Below are 12,500 nucleotides of genomic sequence, written 5' to 3'. Positions count from 1 at the left end.
ATTCGAATGTTTTTGAGGACACTTGTATAGCACTACCACTGAGATTACAGTTAAGGTAGTGTAACCGTTATATATCAGCCAGCATTTTATCATTGATGACACAGCTGGTGAACATGTCCTTAAAGTTTAGCCACTCTTCAAACGATCCATAGAAAGTTTGTAGTTGCAGTGTTGGCAGCGTTTTCTTAACTGTGCTGATGCCTCCGTTCACGACAAGACGAGTCGGAGTTGAATGAGACATCGGCTCATGTGTAGTTGTGGACGGCTAGTCTATTATCTCATTGAGGTCTCCAAGGGCTTCGCGGCAGGCAGATTCAATTTCAGCAAAACGCTCATCCGAGAGAAGCCTTTGTAAATCTTTCTCGTTGGTTTCTGTTGAATCCATTGATGAGATGATGTCGTGAGCCTCATTGAATTTGGTCCAGTACTCTTCTGGTAGTTTCCTTCTGCCCACGAGATATCCTTTCGTCTGTTTCGCCTTTAGTTTGTCTGTTAAAAATTCTTTTCTTCTTTTCTTTTTGGCGAGCGCCATTAGTATCAAAATAAAAACTCTTTATAAATTAATTTATTAACGCGGAGGATTAAAGTTCCCCGCAAGGGATGCCAAATGTTGAAATACTTTGTAAAGAGTCTCAAAAAAAGAAAAAAGAGAAAGAAAAATCCAACTGGATTGCATCACGTTTTATTTCAGAATGACAAGCATGTCAATTCAGTCTGATAAATTTACAAAATGAATATAATGACAGATTATGTATGCAGATTGGCAAGGTGGCCACTTATTATTTTTAGAGCTTAATACTTTTCAACATCAACAAATACATCTTTCCAATGATGAAGGAAGTTTTTCAAATGCATCATCAGAACTTCTTAACTACTTAGTCCTGAATTTTGGTGGAGAACTTAATTTTGGGCGATATAGAGCTCTTTTCAAGATTGTGTAGTACACTTCAAGTAGGGTTGTAGGCATTATACAGCATCCATCAAAAGTTTTTGAAATACTACCGAAAAAGTCTAACTTTTCTTGATAAAAAACGAATTTTTTCCGTTATTAAAAAGATCTGTAACGGTCATATTCGACAGACCAAATTTTTACACGACCAAAAATTACGGCAACAAATACTTCAATATCCCAAAGGTGATTTGTAAAAAAAAAGTTAGTAATACCATGCCATCTTTCGGATCCAATACTCGTTCACGATGACACTCCCTATGTAAGCTCGAGTTTGGAGTTTCGGCTTCACTAGAGAGTGTATTAAGTCTTCCTGTAATTGGGAGCATCGATGAATTTATGGGATTAATGAACATCAAGGGTACTGGAAGACGTTGAAGAACAACAAAAGTATACTGGCCCGGATAATATCCCCCTATTGTTCTAAAGAGGTGTTCTTCAACATTGGCAAAACCACTGTATAAGTTTTTTCCATCTTTTTTACTCTATAGGTCTCTTTTCAAACGGATGGAAGCCAGCAATTGTCCAGTTGAAACTTAAAAAGATGACTTCTACTCCTCCTCCTGTTACTAATTACACATACGTCCCTTTTTTCCAAGGTGATAGAAACGCTGATTAATTATCTGCTTAAGAAATATCTCGAAGAACGATAGCTTCATAATAACTGCGGCAGTATGGCTTTCGTAGCAATAGATACATCGATGATTTAATGGTTTATCTAACCGAACTGTATAATAAATGTTTACATCGTTTTGGAAAAAGTAAGAGTACTTAATATTTAAAATCATTTGTAAGAGTTTGGCACTGAGCTCTCTTATTGAAAATTCCTACTTTTGGTTTCGATAAATCTCTTCTTCGCTAGACTAAAAAGTACCTCTTTAGTCATTCAATACATATTATGTTAAATGGTTTCAAGTCTCAAATTAATAAAATAAATGCTGGTGTGCCCCAGAGATCCATTCTGTGACCGACTCTATTCCTTATATTCATAAACGTTCTCTTGTTGGCTACGTTTAATAAACTAAGCTTTCCATAATTCTATTCTAGATTCACATCCTTGTCCTTCGGTTGAGGAACTTTAACGGCAGAGTATGATAACCTCATTGAATCAGATCTCGACAACACTCAATGATGTCTTTTGTCGTTAAAGCGTGAGCTACTCCTGCGTGGGCTACAAAGTGTACCTACAACTTTTGTTTAAAGAAACCTGTACCTTGGCAAAAAAGGGTTCCCCTTAAAAAGACTTTTTAGAGAGTTTCAAGGAAGTATAACTCAAGCTTTCTGTCAAAATTCAGCATATTCGCTTAATTTTTTTTGTATGTCCAGAATCAAATTTCCTAGAATTTCACCTCAGTAATGCTTTGTCTCAAATAAAATCGCCACTCTTTCCTTTTCACGACACTGATATTTTCTATATAAGTAGGTATGTATAAAACAAATATAACCAATAAGGTTTAAAAATGTTGCGCTTGCTTTTGGTATTTATGGATTCTAAGAATCGTACAAAAAAGACTGTCAAAAGTTTTTAAACACCAAACAAAGTCGTGTTTATTAATTCATGAATAATCTCAAAGTCAAATTCTTGCTGGTTTTTCAAAAATGAACGTGTTCTTATGCAAAGCATTGTTATCTCAGGAACTGATTTTTTCCCACTCGAACCGTGAAAAAATGTAGAATACGCATTTTTCAAATGAAAACTTAATGAATTCCATTAAAAATCATTTACCCCTCACAGAGTAAATCCTTCTTTCTTTTTTTTTCAAAATTCTTCACAAATGATTTCCCATCTACTCGTTTAGAAGACGAAGCACAACTCAAAAATTCCTTCACCTTCAATCAAACGCACTTTAAAAACACACACCTCCAACAGACACACCCCCTAAGTTTTTGAAAAAAAAGACAAGCAACAGAGCATTTTCCTCCTCCTGATATTCAAAAAACAGGAGATTTGGTAACAAAGCTGGAAATAAAGTGTTCCAGAAACTTATACGACACGACGACGTACATTGTGATGATTATGATGTAATTCCTGGAAGTCAGCAGCTTAGCAAATGCCAAAGTCAAGTTAATAGCAACTAACTTGACTGCGACTGGGATGTTTCCCTGTTTTCCTGAGTTTTTCTACAATACTCGGATACCCTTCTCTAGTTGAGTTTGAGTTGAAGGTAACTTTGGCAAGGTTACCTTTACCTGATGTTGTGTAAAAGGGTGGAGCTGAAGGGTGGTGAATTGGTATGGTAAAGAGAATGGTGTGGCGTAAGGCATAATGTCGGTTTGTGTATATACTCTAAATAAATTAGCAACAGCAGGGAACTCAGTAAATATTCATGTGAAAGTTCTTATGAAATCCTTTTTCAATTTCCCTTGGGGTATTTCGATCAAAGAGGAAGTGCTTAGAATATATGCGTTGTTTATGCTTTCCTCTTGTTTCTCATCGTCGTCATCGTCATCTTCATCGTCATAGTCGTCATATAAATATATTTATGGGTGTTTCCTGGTTCGCTTTAGGTGAAATATTTAAACCAATACTTCATCTTCCATCTTCCAGGGACCAGGACCCGGACCCGTACCCGAAAACAGGATGTCTACCTGAACATTTTGTCTGTTTTTTTAGGCTTCAAGAGTATGCAACCTCTAGAAATTGTTGCTTCTGGCAATTTTGTAGGTTAGCTATAAAGAGGTACTATGTTTTAAGGGGATGAGAGGGAAAGAATTTTCACTTACAATTCAACCCATTCCCAGTTCCATCATTGTGCGCTGGAGGGTGGTTGTAAGGAGAAAGTTAACAAATTCGTGATTGATAAATATTTAAAGGATAGCTACCAACAAAACGAAATAATTGAAATAAGTGAAGCGTTCCATTGCTGATGCTTTCATTAGCATTGCTGTTGGCCAATGTTTTTTGTGGTTGTTGTTGCTGCTGTTTTGGGTTTTGAATATGGGATGGTCGATGGCGTGGCGGGCGGCCTAGCTCTGGGAAGGGTTGAGTTTCTTTATGTTTAGTAGAAGCTGGTGATGCGAAACATGTCCTTGTTTTTAAAATGAAAAGTTACAACGCAATTGAGTTGTTATTTTAAGTTAAGGGCGTTATGACGGAAGGTTAAGTTTGACAACTTAAGTATTGTCCCTTTGCTATTTTGATTGTTGTGAACCTTGAATGTGTCTAAACCTATACTGGAAATATTATTGTTGAGTTTAGTTCAAATTTCTAATAATATGTAACAAGTTTTGTATATGTTACTTATGGTGAATGTTTACCTTATATTAAAATTAATGATTATTTTAAAAGCTTTATTTAAGGATTGAGCTTTTTAAAGATTTTGGTTTAAAACAGCCTGCTAAAAAACACGTCCGATAACGGAATCAGGCTCAACAATTTTGCGGCATGGCAAAACATCATGCTTGAAAGTCCGCCTTTCTAAAGATCAACATCAACTAAGGAACTTGGAGATCAATCTACCGTTAACCAGATAGACCATATTGCGATCAAGATAATACGATTTGGAGCACTATCTCGTTGTAGCCAAGGTTGCATTCAGGTTTAGCGACATAAGGCAAAACAGGAAAACGCTGGGAAAAGTTACAACGTCGAACGGCCACAATCTAAAAAGATCGCCAAATCCTTTTCAGACCGAGTCACAAGTAACCTCTTTGTTAGTTGTATGCATCGAGAAACAGTGGCAACATTGCCAAGATGCAATCAGAGAAGCCGCCTCTCTAGAGCAGGGTTTTCAAAATTCAGAAGAGATAGGAATTCCGACTTCCGATTAAGAGAGGCGTACGGTCGAAGATTTTGAAGGGTTCAAAAGAAAAGATGATGTTCGAAAGTTTAATGAGGGTAAAACAATATCCTTAAGTCCATAAATTCATAAATTTGGACCCGAAGGCTGCAAATAGGAAAGTAAAAACGTAATAGTGAAACTGCAGCCAAACGCTGATGCTATATGTAAGGACCACTTCTTTAGAATATATATAAAACATGGTCGGATGTAAGCATGCCCGATAAATGGAACCTAAATATTGATTGACCAATAATGAAAAAATAGGTCCTCTAAACTGCACAAACTACAGACTAACCAGTCTCCTTAACATAGCATGCAAAATCTTCTCTGCTGTAATATCTCGAATTCGAATGCCCATAATCAATAATCTAATACGTCCTTATTAGTCTGACTTAAGACCACAGTCGATCAAATATTCAGATTACATCATATTAGAATAAGAGTGGCAATCGACACTCAACATCTCTTTATCGAATTTAAGGCCGCTTATGACAGGATCTACAAGACCAATCTGCATAGAGCCATGTCTAGTTTTGTACTAGTACGTTTATACTGGAAGACCATGGAGAATTTGTGTTGCTCCATAAAGGTTGGAACCAACTTAACCAAACCATTCACTATTAAAAAAGGCTTAAGACAAAAGGATGTGCTATCATTTGATTTCCTTAACATAATCCTTAATAGCAAAAGTGGATGTAGATGTTAATGAGGCAAAGAACAAAGGAATTACCTACAACACCGATATTTCGGTCGGTTGGTAACCTTGAAGTAGTTAAGGACTGTGTCTACCTAGGATCAGCTATGGCTACAGAAAACAACACCAACGCTGAGATCAAACGAAGAAGAAACCTCTCTCTCGGGTGACCAAGGTGTAGCTATATAAAACCCTCATCATCCCCTTCTTTCTATAAGGATAGTTTAGAGAGAAAAGTTCGATGTGCGGTCTACATTCCCGTATGCATAGAAGGTGATTGGAGAAGACGATGGTAGGACGAGCTTTCGGATTGTACAGATATTTAGAATTACCTTTTATAATAAAAGTCCAGCCCCTGATATAGCTAGTCACGCAAAACGCATTCAACCCCCAGAACGATGCAGTAGAGGAAGGCCGTGGATCAGGCGGCACGCAGAATTGAAAAGTGATCTTTACCAACTAGTCCAGTCAATGAACGAAAAAAAATTGCCTTCACATAAAAAAAAAATGCAATAATTTTGAAACTTGGCACTTGACCCAAAAAAAAGTGCCCAAGAATCTGACGTGAGCTCTAGCAGCAGTTAAGAAAAACATGCAGATTGTGTCAGTTCTTCACGTTTTTCTTTAAAAATTATTTGTCGTATCAAAAAATGTAGTTACACAAAATTAAAGCTCATTAAATTTAATAAGAAAAAAAATATTATTTATTAAATAACTCATGCGGCAGTGAAGAGAAACATAATTTTTTTTTTTTCGTTTTTTCGGGTTTATATTGAAAACTATTTGTAGTACCAAAATCGAGAATAGATTATTTCCATGCTCAGTGGTAGTAAGATTCGAGCCACTTTAGGCAATACAATCGCAACAAAACACGTGAGTAGGGGAACACCCCAGGGTAGTGTCCTTTCGCCTCTTCTATGGCGTCTGGTCATGTATACAATTCTCGTTAAATTAGAGAGATATGGAGTGAAGGCGGTAGCCTACACGGATGATTTGGTACTATTGGTGTCAGGAAAGTTCACCTCTGTGATGAGTGAAATCAGGGAGTCAGCTTTGAAGAAAGTTAGCAGCTGGGCCACGAGTTGTGGACTAGAAGTTAACCAAAGTAAAACTGAACTGTTGCTCCTTACCACCAAAACTAAAGTACCGCCCTTCACGCTACCTCGACTCAACGGTCAAATCACATCATTGTCTTCCAGTGTAAAATATTTGGGAGTTATACTCGACCCTAAACTAAACTGAAAACTAAATATTGAAGTACGGGTTAAGAAGGCCTGTGTTGCCTTCTACGTCTGCAGCAAAACTTTCGGCAAAAGTGGGGACTTCAGTCGAAGATGATTTTATGGACGAACACAGCCGTAGTACATCCAATCTTAACATACGGGTCGATTGTGTGGTGGCCTGCTCTTAGCAAAGCCTATAATATTGATAAGCTAAAGAAGGTTCAGAGAACAGCTTGCGTGGGCACCATAGGGACCATGCGTACTTGCCCAACGGACACCTTAAACGTTATTTTGGATCTTCTACCAATCGACCTTTTAATTAAATACATAGTTTCCTGAAGCGCTATTAGGCTGAAGTAATCAAACAGCTGGGTGTCAAAACCTTATGGTCACAGCGACACAACGAAATTGATTCCCTCAGATATTATCTCGGTAGACACTGCACTCCTACTTTGAGCCTTAGTAAGGGTTTTAAGGTTATTTTCCCATTCAAAGAAGATTGCGAGGATGACATAGTGTCGATAGGTTTCGACACAACCATCTTCACTGACGGCTGAAAGATGGAGTGCGGAGTTGGTTCTGGGATCTTTTCTGAGTCCCAAAAAATAGCTAAATCCTTTAGGCTTCCTGACTTTGCTAGCGGTTTTCATGCTGAACTGCTGGCAATAAGGGAGGCATGTAAGATACTTAAACGAAACCCAAACCAAAACCGAAATGCGGCTATCTTTACAGACAGTCAGGCAGCTGTCAAAGCCATTAAGTGGGCCATATCCTCATCTTAATTGGTCCAGCAATTTCGCCATGAGCTTGAGAGCCTGAATATTAACCTCGGTGTCACCCTGATCTGGGTTCCGGGCCATAGTGGTATCGTGAAAATGAACGGTCTGACGAGCTAGCCAGGCAAGGATCGGCCCTTCATAGCTCACTTGCGGAAATGGTTAACATTCCTCTTGGCGCTATGAAGGGTAAAATCTTTTCTATCTATCAAACTGAATCAAATCGAAGGTGGAGCAATTTAAAGAAGTAGGAAGGGACATACAAATGAATATTACTGTTTTTTTTTTTTTTTTGTGGACAATTACAGACATGAAAAAATGCTTACCATACTTTTTTAGAAATTTAATCAGCTTTCTTTTCGTGTAAAATAACACATGTTTTCCTTAAATGCCTATAGAGTTATTTAACAAACTTAAACAAGTACAAACAAATAAATATCATAGCTCTTTAGAAAATTTAATAAACTTATTGTTGATACGACAAATAGTTTTAAGATAAACCAGAAAAACTGAAAAAACTGTATGTTTCTCTTTACTGCCACAGAATCGTCTTACAAACGAACAACGCTTGAAAATTATTGAATTTTATTATTTAAATGCGTGCTTCGTTGAAAGTTTATCGCGCAAATCTTCTAACGAGCTACAAAGCTCATTTTTGGCTCAATTGGCCAAAATTGGACTAAGCGTATTGACCAATTGAGGCCCATTCAAGGTCAACATTCATGAAATAATCTTCAAACATTAAATTATATGGACCGTACTATCGATGCAAATAAGGAGTTTATACATTTTTCTGAATTGTATATCTTTTTTTTTTAAACTTTCCTATAGGTTTTAAACAATCACCCTTTAGTAGAAACGCAGTCAATAGTGAATATATTGAAGGACCACTTCTTCATACTATAAACCGGCGAAGAAGAACCGAATTTCGATGTCTGTCAGAATGATTCATTCAATAAAGATTACGAAAAACATCAATCCCGTCTACCCTATTTAGTTGAAGTTAAGATTGCCGTATCTAAGCTGAACCCCAGTATTATTTGCCTGATATTTTACTCCTTATTCAATGCTCTATAATAAGTGTTACAGTGATCGGATTTAGTTCAATATATGCTCTCTAGACGACAATTTCATAATACTCCCCTTGCAAAAGTCCTCTTTTGAGTTCAACTTTATACCACCAAGGGCGTTTGCCATGAACAGGAAATGCTGCTAATTATTTGACGCTAATTCCGGGGTATATGTTGGATGCGATAAAATCTCCCATCCCAGCTCCCGTAGCTTCTGACGAGTCATCAACGGAGTGTGTGGCCAGGCGTTGTCCTGGTGGACCACTACACCCTTCCTGTTGGCCAATTCTGGACGCTTCTGGTCGATCGCCTGCTTTAAGTGGGCAATTTGTTCGAAGTAGATGGTAAAATTAAATGTCTGGCCATATGCGGGCAGCTCATACTGGATGACTCCGTTACTATCCCTTGAAACACACAACAAAACCTTCCAAGCCGTCAATCCCGGCTTAGCCAGTGTTTGGGACGATTCACCGGCCTTCCAAAACGACCATTATCGCTTGATATTGTCGCATGTGAACCATTTTTTGTTGCAGGTCACCATCCACTTCAGCACCATATAGCAGGCTTTGATTCGGTCCAAAAGCTTTTTTGTAAACAAACATCAAGTTTTTTTGTATCCAGCCTTCTGAAGATGGTTTAAAGTGGTTAGGTGACTAACTTCCATCTTCTGGGCCATGTCACGATCAATGTTTTTCATGATTTGATTAGAATTCGTCGTCATCGGTGTTGCACCGGCTGGATTATCCATGGTGTCTTTTCAACGGCTCTGAATCGTCGAAACCATTCCTCCGGAGTTCGAAGTGATAGAGTACCAAAATACAATTAATCTCACGGAACTTTTCTCCGGCAGATTCAACTTAAACGAAGGAAAACTTTAAAATAGCGCGTATTTTGGCGTAAGTAAACTCCATGTAACGCAATATCCAAAGTAATCATGCATATCACCGTTTTTAAGGTTATGTCAAGACCTTTCAAATGATGTATAGTATTGCCAAATACGAGCTCTGTAGAACTTTGTACAAATCCGCATTGGCATCTCTGCCAAACACGTCCGTTCTTCCAAAATAAGGATGGAGAATACGCGCTGCTCCATAAAGGTTGAAATCAACTTAACAGAACCTTTCGATGGCAAAAAAGGCATTAGGCAAGGTGATGCGTCATGCGATTTCCTTAACATCGTACTTAAAAGAATAGTACGGAACTTCTACTTCAGCACTAAAAGCACTATCATTTAAAAATCATTTCAGTTACTAGTATAAGCTGAAGACATTGACATAATCAGAAGAACTCAGGGTGATGTCAATGGGCCTCTTGTGAGTATTGAGGCAGATGTAGCAGAAATGGACTTAACGGTTAATGAGGAAAAACTAGGACCTTCAACACCGACGGTCGAAACGTGAGTATCCAATCTACAGACGTAACTTTGAGATAGACTTTGTTTATTAAAGCTCCGCTATGAATGAAAGAAACAACACCAGCGCTGAGATCAAACAAAGAATTATTTTGCTAAGCTCTGTTTATATGGGCTAATAAAGCAATAGATTAGTAAAGCCCTCCCTCAAGCAACCAAAGCGTTGCTAAATAAGACCCTCATCATCCCCGTTCTGCTATACGGTGCAAATGCATGGACTTTGATAAAAGCGTGTACAGCGACGTACAACTTAGATGGTTGGGTCACGTAGAGCGCATAAAAACCAATTCTTGGCCCAAGAAATCTACGAATCCACCCGAAAGGACAGCGCAGTACAGAAAGCCTACGGATCAGGTAGCGCGTATAAGTGAAAAATGACATCACCCAACTTGAAGTGCGCAACTGGAGACATCTTGCTAGGAACCGAGCTAGATAGATAAGTTTGTTGGGTGAGTAACTTACACCGGATTGTAGCATCACCTTTAGTAAGTACGAGTAAGAAATAATCAATAATCCATCTAATAAAATATTGGTTTAACTTTTTTTTGAAAGACATTTTGTTAATATCAAGTCGGTTAAAAATAGAAAAAATTGAACGATAAAATAGCGTTTTAAAAATTGAAGACAAATTTAATTATTAGGTTATTAAAATTATGACGTTATTTAAAGTTAAAATCGGAAGTAAAAATATTATAATCCTTAAGAACAAAAACCAGCATTTGGATTTTTTTAAAAGTCAACCATCCTGCTTCAAAGTAATGTTATTTACAAAGTGAAACTATATAATTTGAAACTGTACGCACTTAAATTGAACTGCCCTCACCAACTCTAGTGTACATAAGGATCCATACCACACCAACTTTCAACTTTTTTTTGTATCTTATTGCGTTTATTATACAACACATACCCATCTAGTGTTTGGAATTTTTTCACTTAAAAATTAATTAAAAAACTTGCACTTTTCCCACAAAAGTCTCCTTTCCAAAAACAAAAAAAATGTCATTTAATCCTTACCTAGACCAACCACACTTCCTCCACGTAATGAATGAATATGAGCGTAATTTTCATCTTCATACCCGTTCCGTTCGTTCGCATAAATGGAAACTTAATGGTCAATGAAAACTTCTTTTTTTCCACTTCTGATGCCGTTGTAGCGGTCGTCGCCGTTGCCGCCGCCACTGCTTTGCCAACAACACAAAACGACTTAAAAACTTTCTACTTGCGAAATGGCGAACAATGAAGAGGGCATTTTATCTGACCCGAATTTTTTGAATATATAAAAATGCAAAAATAAGAAAAAACACAGCCTCATAATATATGCGAACACAAAACGATTAACGCCTTTTTAGCATGGAACCTTTCTTGAAATTTTGAAGAAAAAAAGCCCTTCTCTCATTCCTGATGACGCTGATGATGGCACGGCAGACGACGCGACGTTCTTGGTCTTACAACAAAGACCGCATAATAATTAAGAATGTTTTTTTTTTACAAGTAGTAGGTTCGTAGCTTTAGTTATTCTTATTTTCAAGTCTACAAACTATACCTACCTTACCACCCTTACGTATCTGTTCGCATTTGAATTCTCATTAGGGGATTTGAAAAGAACAAAAATTACCTTGGCTATCTGTGGCTTGAGCAAGAATTAAAATGGAAATGACCGTCTGTCGCTGCAGGTGTAGGTATAATGATTCGACCTTTTCTATAGGATTGAAGAAAAACAAAATAACGTGTCTCTAGATTTTTGGGGGTTGTATATCCATTTAAACCCTATTTCTACTTACAGAATAGCTTGAGTTGGAAAGCAGCGGCAGGATGCCTGAGCCTCAGTCTGTGCCTTCAAAATTAACGAAGTGCAGTTCGAGTGGTTTGCCTTCATTGGTTTTCCGGATTTAACTCCCAAAGGTTGAATATCCAAATTTAACAGCTCAGGCCCGCACTTAAAAATGAAGATATGTATTGAAAATGGTTGAATCTCAACTGTGTTCTTGAGATAGAGGTCAGATATCAGCTTACAAAGTCTTCAAATATTCAAATGTAAACAATAAAATAATTCAACTCCGGAAGACTCAAAAACTGCTTATGAAGATCTGAAAGGCGAGAGATCCTTATTGATTACTTTTAAAAGTTTGCAGATTATAGGGTTAGTTTTTTAACGTCTTAAAGGCAGTTTTTCAGATTCTAACGCAGGTTCTAAATGGCTTAAATAAAAAAAAAATCAATGAGTTTAAAAATGATTTACTTAAGTGAATGATGGAAAACTCCTAATGAATAGCAGCTAAAAGTCTAAAAAGATCTTTGACACAAAAACCCTCAATTAAATCTCAAGATGTTAAATGGTTCTGAAACCCGAAGATCACAATTGATCACTTCGCTAAACATCTCACGAATAAGCAATTTTCAGCAATTAAAGTTACCTACCTTATAGCTTTCTGATAAAATAGGTAATTAAAGTAAGAAGCATGTGCCAACATAAATTATCTAATACAAAATTGTAACTGCTCAGGCTTTAGAAGAAATGCCTTGAATAGTCTTCAAACATTCAAATTTTTACGGTGCCTACTTAAACAAGGCAAGTCACCAAAAGAATTAACAAAC

The sequence above is a fragment of the Eupeodes corollae genome, chromosome 1, assembly GCF_945859685.1.
Source record: "Eupeodes corollae chromosome 1, idEupCoro1.1, whole genome shotgun sequence".
Lineage (NCBI taxonomy): Eukaryota > Metazoa > Arthropoda > Insecta > Diptera > Syrphidae > Eupeodes > Eupeodes corollae.
Note: the sequence above shows the minus strand (reverse complement) of the source record.